Genomic DNA, 11,356 nt, shown 5'->3' on the forward strand with positions numbered 1-11,356 from the left:
GAAAGGTTTTCTACTGCAGCACGTATGAGAACGTGTTATGGAATGTACCTAAGAATAATTGAATTCCATTAAAGGTACTTGTGAGTACTCAATACGATATGCGTAAACTGACGCTGTTTTATGAATATTTAGTTTTACAATATCGTCCACGTGGAATGTAACTTCTTTGTAAGCCGTTTAACGAATAAAACTGATCTAAGTTAATACTCCAGTATTATTTTTCAAAGCAACAGTAACCTTCTGGCAATGCTGAAGGTTGGTGGGCAAGAGATGGCGGCTTGCCCCTCACATCATACTGTGGCTATACAAGATGATAATAATGCCAATAATCAGCTATGGCGCCGTTGTATGGTGGCCCCGCACCCAGCTAACCACGGCAATAGACAAACTGAACAAAACACTGCGACTGGCTGTATGAGAACTACTCCACCCGCAGCAATTGAAATGATGCTAGGACTCCTGCCACTACACATATGACATACAGAAAGAAGCAGCTACCACAGCCTTCCGACTGCACAACCTAAACCTGTGGACAACTATCAGTTCAACGCACAAGAAAATCTATGGAAATATGATCTCCCAACTGTCCACACTGGAAGCACCAATTGACAAAATACCAAAAACTACAATCTTCTCGAAAAACTATGCCGTATCGCTAACGAAGGAACCGAAAGAAGTATTAAACCATACAAACCTAAGAATTTTCACAGACGGCTCGAAAACAGATGAGGGGACTGGATGTGGTGTTTTCTCGAAGGATCTAAATATACACATCTCAAAGCCCCTGGGTGAACACAACACGGTATTCCAAGCTGAATGTGTATGTATAATAGAAGCTTGCAATGCGATAAAAAGACGACAAGTAAAACATAAAAATATATTAATCCTGTCAGACAGTAAATCGGTACTACAAGCTCTATGCAGCGACAAACTTACCCCAGTACTCATACTCGAATGTCATCAAAGTCTCACAGAAGTGAGCAAAGAAGGCAACAGAGTAACGGTACAATGGATAAAAGGGCACAGTAGATCAAGAGGAAACGATGCAGCGGATGAACTGGCCAGGAAAGGTTAAGAAACACCGACATACGGACCTGAAGCCATAGTACCTCTACCAGTATCCTTCAAAATAAACCAACATGACCAACACCACAAACAACTACACAATAAATACTGGCATAAATTGCACATATGTAGACAGACGAAAGAAACTCTCCCGGAACTGAATTAAAATCTCACCAAAACACTACTGAAAACACCCAGACAACAACTACGCAAAATAGTAGGAGGTAGTAGTTAATAATAATTACAGGACATCATAGGTAAGACATGCGTGCATGGAGGAGGAGGAAACAGCAAAACATATTCTTCTAGAATGCAAACAGGTAGAAGTATACAGGAACATATACCTAGGAACGCCAAACGCACTGAAAGAGGTATTTAAAAACCTAAAAACACTGTTGGGTTTTGTAGAGGAGCTGGGGTGGCTAGAGTATTATTATTGGAGTTTGTGGGCCCTTGAGTGCCACATCGACCAGGCAGTGATCTATTGTGACAGCCCTTTAAAGTTCATTACTAATGTCCGTTGAATCCAGGAAATTCCAGATTCTTTGGGCCGTAATGTTGGCTAGAGTAGCACTACCTCGTTTTTCACGCAAAATAAGCACAATGGATATCGAGTTTGAGGAAAAGGCCCTAAAAAAAAAACGAACTAACTAAATAATGGAGTATTCCATTATTCTTTTTCAAAACCTCTTTTTAATTTAATAAATCCGGGCCAAAACATATCGGGATATTCTCAGTATCTGGGCCCGTACAGTGAATGAAAACTCAAAATCGGCTCTACCGATCATGGATCAAAGATAGATTGTTTTTTCATCACACTTTCTCGTAAAAAGTGTTATTGTATGCCAGCATACTGAGATGGAATGAACTGTATTATGCCCACGGGCGTAATAGTTTCTTTTTATTTCATTACGCTTATGGGTTTATTGGGCATAATGTTTTTTTTAAGTAGGTATAACTGTGTTTTACTTTTTAAATACTAACGTTTATATTTTTTTGTATGAGTATATCATCATCTTCCTCGTTTTGTTCCGGCATTTTGCCACGGCTCATGGGAGCCTGGGGTTTGCTTGACAAGTAATCTCCAGAATTGGCGTAGACACTAGTTTTACGAAAGCGACTGCCATCTGACATTCCAGTCCAGAGGGTAAACTAGGCCTTATTGGGATTAGTCCGGTTTCCTTCATTGAAAAGCGGCTGGTAAATATCAAACTATATTTCGTACAGAAGTTCCGAAAATCTCATTGGTATGAGCCGGGGTTTTGAACCCGCGACCTCCGGATTGAAAGTCACACTTTCTTACCGCTAGGCCACCAGCGCTTTTGTACGAGTATATATTATGTTTATAAATATTTAATCTGATTAAATTAATAGCTTAAGTTTTACAATACAGGTGTTAAATTTAAACTAAAAATTAATAGCCGGTTAAAATATTTATACACAATTTTCAATTGTGGCTTAATGCCGGATAGGTCTGTGCCTTCGATTCCTAACCTGACAAAAATACAATATGGCGGACATATGTCTGAAATGTCACCATATTTAAGAATGATTTCGCTTAAAATCTAGTGTTTTCCTCACAAGTGTAATGAAAAACATTGTGTGTGATACGGGCGATACAATACTCGACTTCGGCTTCGGGCTTAAAATTAACACTTGTTCATAAATTCTTGTTTACCGTCCTTAATACACAATGTAATATTTTTAAATACCTATGTTGTTTAATTTTTGGCTCCACTGTTTAAAAGTTAGAGAGAACACTTTAAGAATTTTGGATCGGTTTAGAGCTGAAAGTATTCAATATATCGGAAAATGGGTTTGAAAAAAAAAAATATCCTCACTTTAGTAAGTATCGGTAAGGTACTTAATCAACATCTCTTTGATGCTGACTTGATCTTATCATCTCTTGATGATGCTTCGATACTGGTACCTAAACTTAGTATTCTGTCTAACAACGCTTTATATCATTAATTATCACAAAGAACAGGTACACTCAACACGGGTACTCGAGTCGGTTTAATTTCTCGTTGATACATATATTCAAGTAATGTCGGACGCAGTTCGCTCATTAGTCGAGTCCTTAGCACAAGTCACATTCATCATGTCTTAGCAACTAAGGGTAAGCACACACGAACAGCTTGACGAAATTATGGCGACGACTTAACGTTTTAACCACCTATAGGTAAGTGCCACAAAATATCGCGTCTATCGCGAATTTATTTTGTTGCCTTTATTACCGACGTTTCAACGCAGGTTTCAATAGTTTGTTATACGTTCTGTTGCGATGTATCGCAGTCCTCCAATACCTTCGCCTACTCTAACAGTTTTGAGGATTTTTTTTCACGAATCAGTAAGTAATTGCAATACGCTACAGCGCATAATACTGCAGCGACAGAAGTTCTGAATAACTAAGTCCATTACAACTGCGCTGTAGCCCCAACGAAGACATCAGAATTTCAAACCACCCGCCACACATATGTTAGTTATTGATTTAAATATGCGTTAAAAACGCGAATGTTAACATACTACGAGTACGCTGTTGTGCTACAACAAAGTTTTACTATCAGATCATAAGTTTTGAACATAAACATTAGAATTTAGATCAGACTTGTATAACTAACATGCTTTTAATATAATACCACCACTGGACACATTGTAGGTGCTTTATTACCATTTTAAACCTACTAGAGATAAAACCAGTTTTAATAAAGTAAACTGAGACTAAGCGGCCTTAAACAGTTTTGTTAACTGTCGATTGTCGAATCTTGCAGCTTTGCAGTAGCTATATTACCTACAGTTTTACTTATACCAACAGCTGTATTGCTAACAATCAACCAACGATTAAAAAAGGGTTACTCAGTTAATCTGCAGTACCCATCAAACGCTCCATCTATGTTTCTTAGCGATAATTCCTCAAACTATCCGTTTGAGGCCGCGCTAAGGTGCATTAGTGCAGGTCTCGACTGCACTTGGATGCAACTGCAATTAAATTAACATGGTCTGTACGTAACTTTACTTATAAGCGGATGATGCTAGCTGGCTTTGTAAGTTATACTTATATAATATTATCAAACATACTTAGTGCTGAATTAGTTTATTAATATTTTATTAAAGAATTACGTTTTATTCCTCTAAAAATGTGGATTAAAATATAACGATGAATTTTAACTCAAATGAGCTCTTTAATTATATCCTTTGTGAGGTGTGCGATGCCTTCGGCTTCGTCTGCGTGGGATAATTATGATGATGATAAAAAAAACTATGTCCTTCTTCGGGCCTGAAACTATCTTCATATCAAATTTAATCTAAATCGGTTCAGCGGTTTAAGATACAGGTTTAACATACAGATCTAGAGTATGGTAGAGTTTCACATTTATAATGTTAATATATACATAATATAATGTAGGCAATTAGCGATAGAAGGGATTTCCTAGCTCGTCGTCGTCGTCGAAACTTAGCACCGTAGTATAGCGACTACAGCCTCGGTCGTTCTCACCCGCCGCGGGCGGCGAGCAGCGGCTGGTGATAGACGCTGGACGCCGCGGACAGCGGGTGGTTGGTTGTTCTAAAACGTTACCGAGCTAAAACGACGGCAGTTTCTGAAGGCTGGGAAGGTTATGGAGGGCTTAAGGAAGTTTGGTATCACAATAATTCACCTAGTACGTACCTAATATAGTAATAAATTAATAAAATATACTTAATTGAAATATTTCACTTACATTTAGCCACACTTTATGTTGAAAAACTTTACTTTTAAACTCTTTGTCACTAGAATCGTATAATATAATTAGAAGTGCATTTAACAAATTTAATCAAAATTTCGTCCTATTCTTTGCTAAATGTCTCCATATTTGCTAGCGCCCACCCGTCGTAATACTTCAAAATAACTAAGGACGCCGCGTGCAGCGACAAGCGATCGCGGGCGGCGGCTAGCGGCTAGACGTTGCACGCGGCAGGCGAAAACGACCGTTCCCGAAAATTTACACACACACCATACAGACGCTGCGGATGACTGGTCTAAAGAGTGAGAACGACCAAGGCCTAAGCGATACCCAGAAATGATAATTGGGACCTAACAGGAAAACTATAACACTTGAATAAAGCAAAAATTAGTATAATATAGAGGTACATGACAAATAGTCACATTACCTTCCTTTGCGTCTACGAGTATGCAAACGGATATAATGAGATCAAAAGTTTGTATAAGTAACCACATTTTTGTAAACCCACAAGCTTGAAACTTTGTACTAATTTTTATTATACAACCATAAATGTTTAAAATGAAATCATGTATTCTATTATTTGTTAAGTTCATTTAATAATTGACAACATTTCATATTTCTGACCCTATAATTTTATTGGTTCTCTACTTTTTAATTAAAACGAGGAATACGCTAATAGTTAATTTTTTCACTAGGCCATGTATTTAATTTATTATTAATTTTTTTCATGTGTACTTATTCTAAAATGGCGTAACTCCAGTTCTACACTAGAAGGGGTCTTAATTCTATCGAAAAAAAACATGACCTAATTAATCTGACGTTGTCTGTCATTATTGTCAATGTTTTTTTCCGTGATGAATGGCAATGGCATTTCACCTATTGTGTCGTAGAATTGGTAAAATCAAAGAGCATATAATCACTACGTTTTAAGAGACGGGACTTCCATACTAGCGAGTGGAATCCGTTTGTTTCGCAAATCATTACCAAAATGTACGACAAAGAACTGTCAATGAACCATAGTACCAACATAAGCAATTTAAATAGTGTAGTACGCTACACGCTTGCGTTTCTTATCGATATCGATAAAATGGGAATGGCATTTCACCTATTGTGTCGTAGAATTGGTAAAATCAAAGAGCATATAATCACTACGTTTTAAGAGACGGGACTTCCATACTAGCGAGTGGAATCCGTTTGTTTCGCAAATCATTACCAAAATGTACGACAAAGAACTGTCAATGAACCATAGTACCAACATAAGCAATTTAAATAGTGTAGTACGCTACACTATTTAAATTGCTTATGTTGATAAAATGGGAAGGGTTGAAATATAGACTCTTGACTACAAATTTTGTACTCGAAATCAAGTTAGGATCGAGTCCACATTTAAGTTGTATGTTATATAGTGGATAGTTCTATGAGTGGACTAATACGTGGTCGAGCTTAATGTGGACCCGATTTTTTTTTAGAACACCTTGTTGTTCTTCACCACTAGGAAGGATCAAAGTAGCACTTTTCTTCCCTACTAGGAGGGATCACTTTTTTTCCTCTTTTTGCATACTTTTTGGGTTAAATTATTTAATTTAATTACCATTAATTAAATTTATTTATTTTTTATTTGTACCATAATAATTTCCTCATAGGTGATGTAAAAAGCAGTATGTAATACCTCGTTACACTCAGAATGTAATTATAAAATCCTTCACAATTTTTTTTCTTAATTTTTTTTTATTAAAAGCACTATTTTCAAAATGATCTGCAGATACATGTTTCAATAAATGTAACTTTTCTATGGGAAGATGTATCAGGTCTTCGTTCCCAACAAATTTGACCCACTGCCTGCATCTGAAAACATACAGCCTTGGTTATGTACAGTTTATATTCCAAGTGTTTGCTAATGAGATGATAAACTATTATTTAGCGTTAATATGTATCTATAAACCATGTTTTTTTGGCATCCAATTATCAACAACCCTTTATCAATGCTCTAACTTTTTATGTATTTATATGACTGTTAATCATGAGAACCGGTCTGGCCTACTGGGCAGTAACCCTGCCTATGAAGCCGATGGCCCCAGGTTCAAATCCTGGTACGGGCATTTATTTATGTGATGACCATGCGTATTTGTTCCTGAGTCATGTGTGTTTTCTATGTATTTATATGTATATATCGTTGTCTAAGTACCCACAACACATGTCTTATTGAGCTTCCTATGGGATTAAGTCAATTTGTGTAATAATGTCGTATAATATTTTTTATTGATCACAAAAAGAGAGATTAATTTACTTACATTTCAGATTAATATATTAAATAAGTAATTACTAGATTAAAAAAAATATGTTAAATAATGACCATTAATGCATAGATGATAGATAATTTTCCACTGAAAATATTCGACGAATTAATTTTGTGTCATATTGTATGCAAGTTCTCAGGAAATTTCACATATTTTATTTAATTACTTACATTGATATACAAATAAACATACAATTATCGATAGTTTTAGTACATCCCTAGTTCACAACTAAAAATAATATAAAATATCAAATTTTCGATGTGGTTAAAGCCTGCTGAAACAAAATAAGGTCAAAAGTATCTAAAGCAATACGTACCGGTCTTTATCCAATGGAAATTTCGCCACAAAATCCCTTTTTTCGTGATTTTCTCGAGTGGCTCGCTTGCCACATATTTCACACTTAGTAAACCGTTTTCTCGGTGGCATTGTAACAAACTCGTTCTTTTGTTCTGATCACGGTTCACTATTTTCGATATTTTCACTAAATAATAAAGAAATTGCACGAAATACCCGAACAAAACATTGAAGCCTTCACAACAAACAAAACAATTAGGCTGACAGTTGACTTAATGTAAACTTGACAGAATAAATAGCAGTGACGTTTTATTTTTCTTCGTTGGCAAAGATTTGCGAAACAAGTTGCATACAAAACTTATTTTGTTCCTAGTTGCGTCAGCCTGGGTAAAATCATCACATTTTTTTGTTCTTTTGTATTTTATGTAATAAGCGATATTCAATTTATATTCATATATTGCACTGTTCATGAAGCAAAAAACTTCCAAAACATATGTAACATTTCTAGTTTTATAAAAATTAATCGTTGTCAATTCCTGTACCTATTCTTACCTGCTAGTACACACAAAACATGAGAATTCCTCAGAATTAACCTGATTAGATCTGTCAAGATTAATAAAATAGATTAGTATATCATGGGCCCCTGATTAGGTCAAGTAAATTAAGCAGGTACCACAATAATCCTATTAACACAACCTCGCAGTCACTTTCCATAATTCATGTAATTGACATGTTTCGACAAAGTGCATTTAGCAGCTCTTCAACTCCATATCCAACTTAATCAAATAAAAGCTTGAGACATATTGCAAAATACAAACACCGGCGTTGTATTTGGGTGAATATAATTATATGTTTTCACGCCACTGTTCGGAAATGTGGCAATAGATGGTCTAAAGTCAAGTTGGAAAGTAGGTAAAAGCTGTAGAACCTGAACAAACGTTAAAGTCTAAAGTACCTGTGTACAAAGCGACTTCGATGTAGATATAAGTATATGCGGCAATTTTAGGCATAGGTAAAAAAAAAAGTAAAAAAAAATTATATAGTTATTATTTTACAAATTGCTTTATTTGAAAACATGACTTTATTGACAATAACAATATACATAATGGATATATACAGATGATTACTATAACTAGCTTATATCTAAAATAGGCCCTTGAGGCATTGTACCAAGGATGCTGGCGGCATTTCCTCGTTGTATCGCAATACTGATACGTTGTGCGAGGAAGCCGCCAGCTCTTAGGTCACCAGTTACGTCAACCAGACGTTTCGCGATTTCTCCAAAAAACTTGTGCGCGCTGGGACCCCATGGACCTAGGGTTTCAACGCCAAAAGGTACAAAATGGTACTCTCTACCGAGGCTCTTAAGTGGGTGATAGACGGGCGAGTAAATTTGCGAACTTATGGCTTGACGACTTTTTTTGCTTGTAAAGTACACGTACTTAGGCTGACACACGAGCGAAAAAGGTCGTCGAGCCGTAAGTTCGCGAACTTACTCGCACGTCTATCCGGGACTTTATATTTATTCCGTTTATTTTATTGCTTTATTTTACGTTTGATATATCCGTTGTAGCACATACACTATTTGTCAAAAACAGTTTCATTGGCTGTATGAATAAAGCTGTTGACTATTGGCAGTTTTAGAACGAAAGAGTAAAAATTAAAAAGTAAGAGGCAATCCCGCTAATTTTACCAGGCATGGCTTTCTGTAAAATGTCATGGTCATGTCTGTCATAATCCCCATGATAGACTTAAATTAACAAAGTTTGCTATTACAGGGCTAATTCTTTTTTTTTTTTTTATCTTGTACTCTTAATGTTATCCAACCCTGGTGCTTTCTTGAAACTTAAACTATCAATTATTTTCTCAGTATCATTCGGTGTGATTTTTACATATCTGAAAGAAACGTGGTTCTTGGTTACACACATGCTTAATATTTAAAATTTGTTTCGTAAATGTTTTCGCAAATTCACTACAAATATTGTGTGTTTCTACTTTAAATAACATAGTAACAACTTTACGGTCTCCAAAAAAGTTTTAACGACACGGCACTATCTGAGCCCTCCATACCCATTTCTCCTGGTGTCTTAAACATAATTATATCTCCTTTTTTTGTCAATAGTGAAGAAAAAAAAGGTATTAATGTAGCAAGTAATGTTAAAGTAACCAAGTAACTTGAATACCTACTTTTTTCTTAGTTTGAATTACAATACAATATCGTCGAGTCTCTTAGCCGGGTAGTAGTATGTGGTGAACCATAAGACGTGTTATTTTAGGCTTACGGCCCTTACGGGTTTAGCATCAGTATCTAAGTGAAAATTCAATTTCGTGACCCTCTTTCACTATATTTTCATGAAACGGAACACCCTTACAAGGGATCATATTCTGAAAAGTAATTTTGTTTTAGATTAAAATTGCGTGAGAAAGTTTGGAAAAGGTATGTGTTAATGGAATCCGGAAGGATGAGACTAGAAAAATCACTTAAGTAAGGAAAAGGTTCAGTCAACAGACCTAGCATAACGTTATTACTTGTAACATTTAACTGGCTTTTTTACATTTTATATAAATGAAACCACATCACAGACCACATACCTAGAGTTATTACACAACAGCGGTTTTAAAACCACCGCAGAAACAAAATTCACCCAAAAAATTTGTAACGTGTATTTGTAACGTTACATATACGAGTGCAAAAGAACACTGTTATCAGAAAAGTTACAAATTCTCGCCTCGAATCCTATAAAGTCAGATGTGAACAAAATGACTTTTTAACATAGGTAACGGTAATATTCAAAATATTCGCTTTCTAATAAGCTGACACTGGTATTTCTATAATTTTTCGTTTCCGAGACAGAAATTTTTACAAGCATCAATTTGTTAATTTAAATTGTATCCCTTTCCTACAAATGGTACACAATTCAAAAATGACAGAAGACGACAAACAACTAATAGCTAATTAAGGCTTGTAGTGCGTTTATAAATAACGCCGTTTAGAATATTGGTTTAATACAATACAATACAATACAAATATACTTTATTGCACACCTCAATACAGAAACAGTACAAATAATACAACACATAAAGAAGAGGTAAACAACAGGCGGTCTAATTTATCTACAGTGAAATTTTTATTTTACTTAAAAATATACGTATAGGAATACCTATGTAAACAGCAAACGTGAGTGATGGACATATATTTTTTTAATAATTTGTTATTGAAATGTAAGCAGATAACTTTGGATAAATTGAATCTCAAATCTTACCAAGGCAAGTTTTTACTTACCAGTAAATCACATTTGTAGAAGAGTAAGGACCGTGAACCCGATGGTTTACCGTTTTCTGAATAAACCTTAAAACTAAAAAGGTTGTGGGTTAATATGAATTTATCTATAAAGGACCATGCACCGTCTGTCTATCTTATCTTAGATACATTACCATAAATAGTCTGGAAGAGCACCTCCTACAATTAGGTTTCAACGGCCTTCTTTATTCATATATTCAGATGTCACTGTCATAAATACCACTGTTAGATTCACTGGCACACATATTTGTTAGTTTACCTACATCAAATGCTACCTACTGCTATAACAGAAGTCGTACAACGCGTGGTTAAGCGGATTCACTCCAGATTTACTACGATTATCCTTCCCTATGGACTAATGCGGTTGGACGTCGCATCTTGTCTGTTTAGTAAATCCGATAAGTTTTGTCTATTTCTAAGTACATTTCGTAAACATGTGCGGAATCAAAGAATTTTTACAATGTAAAGATTTAAAATATTTTAAAAAGACAATTTTGCTCAATGATTTTTAGATACGCGGTGTAACATGAGGAAACCGAAAGATTTTAACAGTACATTCCTGTACCCCTAGTGTAAATTTAGTCGATAGCGAAACGTGACGTACGCGTTTGCGTTAAGTCTCATTTTGTATGGGTTTTTGAACAGCGCGCCAAGCGGGACGTTTTGGAAAGTCAGAA

This window comes from Cydia pomonella, chromosome 4, assembly GCF_033807575.1.
Source record: "Cydia pomonella isolate Wapato2018A chromosome 4, ilCydPomo1, whole genome shotgun sequence".
NCBI classification, from domain to species: domain Eukaryota; kingdom Metazoa; phylum Arthropoda; class Insecta; order Lepidoptera; family Tortricidae; genus Cydia; species Cydia pomonella.